This window comes from Schistocerca nitens, chromosome 9 (assembly GCF_023898315.1).
Source record: "Schistocerca nitens isolate TAMUIC-IGC-003100 chromosome 9, iqSchNite1.1, whole genome shotgun sequence".
NCBI lineage: Eukaryota > Metazoa > Arthropoda > Insecta > Orthoptera > Acrididae > Schistocerca > Schistocerca nitens.
This window is the reverse complement of record NC_064622.1, coordinates 278,764,017-278,772,197: the sequence shown is the minus strand read 5'-3', so window position 1 is coordinate 278,772,197 and position 8,181 is coordinate 278,764,017.

Here is an 8,181-nt window from a genome sequence, read left to right as displayed (position 1 = left end):
CAATTTTTTTAACAAATTTACTTGTATAGTTCGACAAATTGAACAAATACCTTCAATTCTTAATTTTTTAGTTGTTAATCTATGAAGATGATGTCTGTACAGTAAGTTTTTCATACTTCAAACAGTAGATCTGATTAAGATACTCCACATACATAGAATAAAAAATAATTAATTATTTCACCAAATATAATTAACTTTACATTAACTAAAACAGTTTTAACAGCAACTTTTAATCTTACATTTAGAAAATTTGATTTGTGCACAATTTTTATTGATTCGATAGAATTAGTTACTTTGTAAAGTTTGTCAAAAACACTCACCAAAAGATCAAAATCATTAGTTGATAAATATCTTTATACTTTTATGAGCAACAACAACTTCATTGAGAATAAAGGTGGTTGAAGTGCAATATACTGACCATAACAAAATCAGCTACTACTATTCAGGATATGAAAATGTGAAATATGGTGTCCCTCAAGGAACAGTATTAGGACCCATCCTGTTTCTCCTTTATGCCAATGATCTTATGTACAACAAGTATTGCCAAACTACCCTCCAATTTGCAGACGATACAAGCTTCCTTATTAGTGGTAAACCAGAAGAAAAACTTAAAGACTCCGCTATCCAAACAATGAACAGTGTAGAACAGTGGTTCAGCTACAACAAGCTAATTATAAACAAAGAAAAGACAGTAGCACTGAATTTCTATAATGTAAAAGGAAGACACCACCCAAACATAGAAATAGAACTTAGGGACAGAGTTCTTGAAAGTGTTGACAGCACTAAATTTCTGGGACTCTGGCTCCAGAACAACACAAAATGGGAGGCACACATTGAATATTTGCAAAGAAAACTAAGCAAAACCTGTTACATGATACGGATCTTAAAAACTTGTTGCAGCAAAGCCAGCCTGTTAAATGTATACTACTCCTATGTGCATTCTGTAATTAAATATGGCATAATCTTCTGGGGCAATACAACAACAAATATTAAACTTTTCAGGATGCAAAAGAGAATACTAAGAATTATTGAAGGGGTAAACAATACGAAATCGTGCAGACCCATATTCAAAAAACTGTTAGTTGTTCCTCTTCCTTGCATTTTTATCTATGAAACATCAGTTTTCATCAAACAACATATCGATAGACACCCAGATATCTTATTAAAAAATGAAGATATACATGCACACAATACAAGGCAAAAATCTGACCTTCATGTGAAACAGGTGAGAACATCATTGTGCCAAAAAGGCACCCTACACACTGGGATAAAGATTTTCAATAATCTACCTAAACATATTAAATCAATAGGTAAACTCTGTAGTTTTAAGGCTGAAGTAAAGGCATATTTAATTGATCATTGCTTTTACAGTCTGACAGAATATATAAAAGCCAAACAACAAAAACAAAGATGTATTATTAATATTCTACTTTGTATGTTGCCTGTAATGTTTGTTGTATATATGAATCTGTGCTAAATTACTTCAATATCTAGTCCTTAGGATTGCAATACAAACTGTATTTTATCTTGTAAATACCTAACCATGTCCAATATCCTTGTATATATTCTATACATATAGGATTTGAAGGACTAAATAAATAAATGAATTCACTGAAACTGTGGTTTTTTTGGTCACATACAGCCATAAAATAAATTCAGTTATTTGTTTATCATATACTTTATCTTTAAGATTACTTAATTTGTATAAGCATAGAGTTAAGTCTCTTTTTCAGAAACAGTCTGAAAGAGTTTATTCTATTTTATTTTCCGTAAATTAATTAGATAAATTGTTTTTATTAAGTTGATTAAAATCAATTTTACTTTCATAACTATTCAACTGTGTTAAAATACTTGTATTTTCAAGTTTAGTAATATATGACTTTTCTAAGAATTGTTTATTAACAGCATCATAACCATTTGCTGTATCTTTTATATCTGCTATTCTTCTACCTTTAAAATCAACATAACCTTGCTTTAAAAATGTTACATATGTCCTTACGAAATTGTTTAATTATGTTTTCTATTTTTGAATTATTAACGCTTTTATATTTACTACCTCAACTGATGTTAATTCATTTTTAATTACCTATTAATTAGTTTATTTATCTGTTTCCCAAAATATCCATTTATTAAACAGAAATATCAGTAAACTTATAATTTTTCTAATATAAGTTTAAAAACAAATAAACATAAATGCCTTCAAATAAATTCGCTTAAAATTTGTATTCATTCAATGTTATAAGTCATTTTTTCCTAAATAATTTCCTGGTTGTTTCGGTATTTTTCCTTCAAATGAATAAAAAAAATTTGTATCTTTATACTTATAATAACAAATCGAATAAGTACCAACATGATCAGATATATCTAAATTTACTATTCGACATTCTACATTTTTCGTTTTATCAGGTAATTTATCAATAAGAAAAACGTTACAAAAATGTTTAATTATTAATTGACTAACTAAATCTTCTATGTAAAAATCAGATAAACGATTATTGTATCTTGTAATTATTTCTTTGATTTTTTACTTTTTTTATCCTGGTATTTTCCATTGCTTGATTATGTCGTATTTGTTTTTCTAATTCTTTATCAGCTTTCTTTTGTTTGTAAATGAATTTGCAATAGATGCAGTTGTTAAAATAGCATCAAATAAAAATGCTGAAGCTGAGAATAATAATGGTAAAAATTCAACTTCGTGTTTTGTTGCTTTCTTATTCATTAAATATTCAATATATCTTTCCACAACAGCAATACTGAATTAATTAGACAAATTTGCACCAATTTTTTTTATCTTTTTTCCTTTTTTGTGCATCAGTTATACTGGATCATTATTTAATTTAACTTTAATTAATTTTGGTCTCATTACAGTATTTGGAAGTTTAGTATGATTAATACTAAAGTTAGTCATTTATATATACTAAAAATTAATAAAGACTTTTCATAATCCACATCCAGTTTCATAAACATTTAACTCTAATTTCGTTTTCCATACAATATTCCTCGAACTGCAGTTGCAGCCAATTTGTTGCCAATTGAAAACATCTGAAGCATACATTCTTTCTTTTACTGGTAAATTATGTTTTTTATCAGCATCATGTCTGTTTTCAAACTCTTCATTATCTCTATAAAAATATCATTTTCTTTACATACTTCATCTAATGGGCTTTCGCCTTTATCTCCATATGCTAATCTTTCATGTACTTGGGTCCCAGGGTCACACAACTTATAACCAGGTAAATGTATTTCAAAAGGTAAATTATTAATTGGATCATTAACTAAGGTATTCCATATTCACTTTCCCAAAATCCATGTGGTAAATTACTCAGAATTCTAATAAAATATGGAATTTCTTTTGGATTGTTAATTATAAAATCCTTAATTTATTAGTAAACGTTTTTGTTATTCCAACTTTTTCATAATAACTGTTGATCTATCTATTAATTGATGGACTTCATTCATCTACATATGTTCATCTGGTTTTTCTGGATATTGTTTTAGTAAAACTTCACTAAGATTTTGAAATTAATCATTAAGATTCCATTCTGAAAAAACAGGAAAATGATCTTCAACAATCATTATTATCAAATTATTATATTTCTTTCTTTTACTTGATTTACATTTATTTGGATTGTTATGAGCATGTACAGCATTTGAGTAGAATAAAATTCTAGCTCAGTTTGGTAAATAAGATAATCAAATTCGTTTCCTCAATCATCCATAATAATTTGTTTTTAATTAAGATTCATTAATCTGTCAGTACCTTTATATTCTTTTTCACCAATTTCTAATTTAGCATCATTGAATTCAACTGGATATTTACCAATATGTTTAAAAGTTCGAACTGGTCTTAATCCAAAAACAGTATATTCACTATGATTGATAAATTTAACATTCTTTCAAATATATATATATTTTAACATCTTTGCCTTGTAATGTGTTAATTTATTTATCATAATTCTCTAACAAGTTATTTATTTCTGTTTGACTTCACGTATTATCTCTTTTATCACAATCATTTTGTTTAATTGTTGGATATCGTTAAATTCTTATAAATAAAGTTGATTGTAAGGATTCTATTTTCTTCAATTGCTTTTAACACATTATCGCCTAACCCTCTGATTCCTGGTCTAATTTGTTCAATTGCATCAATAACTAGATGTTCTTCTTTCTTAAATTGCTCATAATCTGTTCGAGTTTTTTCCCATTTCTTAAACGCTTCTTTTAATTGTTCTTTTATTTTTTATTTCGTCTAGCTTTTTAATACTAATGGGTCATTCTAGCAAACATTTACTAAGGGTAAAAGTAAATTAACCATTTATATATATTGCTCAAATTTTATGTTTAATGTTTATATTCAGTGCTTTTATGGCCAACGTTTTCTTGTTTAAAGTTTACATTTACTGTTTAAAAAATTCTTAATCTTTTCCCTGTATTTACCATCATTAGTTTCTTCTTGTCATATCAGTTGTAATAATACCAAATTCATCTTTATTCCAAAATCTACTACACATTTCTTTAAAATAGCCAAATTTTAAGTCACCACCAACAAATTCGTGATCGGATTTTGCACATTTTGCATAACATATTTTTATGCTACCTGGTGTTGTATCTTTACGAAATATGGTATTTTAGAAGTACTAGGCCACTTTAAATTCAAATTTAAAATGCATGTATTTGCATATTTTTGGCACTTGAGCATACTATTGTCATATTTAGAGGAAATGGCCGTAAAGATGCATATTTTTGACATTTAGAGGTCATATTGAGGTTCATTTTGTTCCCTGACAACCCAAGAACCTCCCAGAATATTAGGCTACTAAATTTCCGAAAATGAGATAATTCGGGATGAGCCATCAGAATAAAAGCGTTCAGGTAAATGTGGGTTGCTTATGGAGGGACATAGGTAGTCTCTTGAATAAGAATGCTAAAGACGTGATGGTTAATTGTTGCAAGATGGATTATCAGAGTAGAAACGTGCTTTGGTATTTGGTGCCTGCAGCTAATGTGTGTCCAGGTTGCTCACCTGATCACAGCAGTGTGCCAACAATGCCCTACTATTTATTGTTGTCGTTTTGGAATATAAATAATTCTTGCGTGTGTTTCCATGCTGTTCACATCGACTCTTTCCTATCGTCTTCAAATTACAAATATGCCCAGGCCAAAAACCAATAATTTATGGAAATTGATCAGGTGCGATTGTGCTTTCACAATGGACGGATAAATAATATTCTGTCAACTAGGTGCAAAAGAGGTAAGATTAATTTTGTTTTTTTTCTCTTTCGATAATTTTTCCAAGAAATTAAAACAGTTATTAAGTTCATTTGTAAATTTGAATGCATGTTTTCTATGTACGAATGGGAAGGAACAAAAAACCTATAGGTATGACCTTTGGCGCTCTTGCAAATTAAAAAAAATATTAAATATTGTGAGGGGATGAAGTTCCAAATTTTAGAAACTTATTTGTAGTCTTAATTCACTTTTTTGAGTGACCATCTTGCGAGTACATGCTGTTCTCTTACATTTTTGAACAATTGTACGTACTTATTGATATTTATTCGCTTCTCCAACGCTTTAGGTCAGGACTGAGAAAAAATTTCAACTGGATCAGCATAAAAAGACATCTCAGCACCATAACAATGTAACCAAGGCACAGTTAAAAACTTGACAGCAACCACTGATCTTCTCATTTTCGAACCATATGGACGACAAAAATTAGTTCAATGAAGACCTGTGTGAGGCTATAAAAAAAGCAAACATCCCCTTGAATAAGCAGGAGAATGAAGTATTAAGGACCTTCTTGAAAAAATACACAGGAAAAGATATACCTCACATGTTAACGCTCAGAAAGAACTATGTGGACTCATTGTATGAAAAGGTAAGGTTTTTCGGTATGTGAAAGTCAATGGGTATAATTTTGTATATACATGGACCAACATAATAGTCATTTAATTTTAAGTAAGTACTTCAGAAGGAGACAGTCTGTCTCTAAAAGTTCACTGCAAAAAAAAAAAGTAAATTTATTTTTGAAGAATATAATTTTTTGTGCGAATTAAATGACTATTATTTTGGTCAATGTATATACATAAGAAAATAGTCAAAATATAGGTAAGTGCTAAAACGGATATAGTTTTTTTTTCATGTATATGTCTCCTACATAGTGTCCACATGTTTATGTGTATTTTTTAATTTAGTTCCTCTATTACAGACATTCATGAATATTAGGAAAGACGTTAGCGATTCTCCAGTTTGGCCATCCGCTGAAGATACCACTGATTCTTGAAGTCAGTATATGGTGCACGTCATAGTTGGAAAACTCTCTGCTGGTGAGGCTGGATGAGGACATCTCATACTATGCAAAGAAGTGGAACGAACAATACATGCCACGACTGCATGCATAGTGCAGGAAGCATTGTGTAAGTTTCGCCAATATTTAATAGTATAAAATAAAATATAGGTAATATAAGAGTGCAGTTTTCCACATCATATCCCGAGCCAATAATTAGTTTTTAATGTCATGTCCCGAGCCAATAATAAAATAATAAAAAAGATGTAAAATTTTCGGTATGTGAAACAATTTTTTTTTTTCAGGCGTGCTATCGAGAAGGGAAGATTAGGATCGTGGGGAGTACAAGGTTTTAGCCATTTTGTCGGATAGTGCCGCATATATACTGAAGGCCGCAATGACTCTGGGTGTTTTACCTTAAAATTATTCACCTCAAATGTCTGGCTCACGGCATCCATCGAGTCCCTGAAGAGGTCAGAGTCACATTGCCAGAGATCAACAGCCTTATGTCTTCAGCAAAGAAGGTTTTCATTAAGGCACCAAGTCGAGTGAGAGCTTTCAAGACTGCTCCTGCAGACTGTAATCTGCCACCTGAACCAGTCTTGACAACGTGGGGAACATGGATTTCAGCTAAAAACTATTATACAGACAACCACAGAAAATTTCAAGAGGTGTGGATGTGTATATAGTTATGGATAAATTGAATAAGCAAAGAAAATTAACACAACATAGAATTCCAAGAGTAAGCTTATTTCTCTGTACAGCAGTTTTCAGCTTGATACTGACATCCACTAGATTACTACATTCTTGTTCCAGCTCCTAAAGGGCTTTGAAGATAGCGAAAATTTAGCCATAGGAAAAGCCAAGGACCCCATAAAGAATCCCAGCGTGTTACACAGCCTACCTTTCTTCCGAGCGAACTTGGGTGGCCTTCCAGACCTAATTGAGAAACCTGAAACTTGTAACATGGAATTTACGAAGGCAGTGGCTCTCGTCAAAGGACTCAGGACACAGAGCAAGAGTTGTTGAGAGACTGATAAGGAATTTGGGTCAGTTCTTCATAGATATCCTGGTTGGTCTACGATTTGGACGATTGCTCAGTGACTGGAAGGAGAGAAAGAAACGCTCTGAGAATCTAGATGATTTTACGTCGTTTGATGCTGCTCTTAAATTTTTTCCTGTACTGTCATGTGATGTTGAACAATCATTTTCGAGATTGAGAATATTATTATCTGGCCAAAGAAAAATTTTCATGTAGAGAATATGGAAAAAGTGTTGGTAGTTCAAACAAACTCTAATTTTTAGAATTTGCCGAACTTAACATGTAAGTACCTATGTTATATTTCATTTTATTCATTGAATTATAGCCATTACTGAAAAATATTTGATGGTTATTCATTAATTTTCTCAAGTAAGATGCGTATTTTAAAGATTTTATCTAAGAGAAATGCATAATTAAAGAATTTTAGCTGCATATTTGAAGGAATATAATGGCAGTAAGAGCATATTTTAACTGCATATTATGAGAAGTTTTGGCGCATATGTCGTGGGTTTTAAATGCATGTCGATCCAGACACTAAATATGATTTAAATTTGTGTCTTCTTGTCACAAAATATTTTATAAATTTAGATTATCTCTAACTAATTGTTCTGGTATTTTTTTTAATAAGACTGAGGTAAGTAAAAACAATCTATACTTTTATGTCTACCTCTATTAAAATGTACTCTTACTATATCTTGATTTTCAAGAACAAAAAAGTCAAAAACAACAACTAGCTATTTTCACATTCATCTAATGAAATAATTATTTCAATTTAAGTGGTGATGTTTTTCAGTAATTTTAATCTTCAATTCCATCACATCTTTTGTAAATTCTTGATACTTTGATTGTTCTAAAC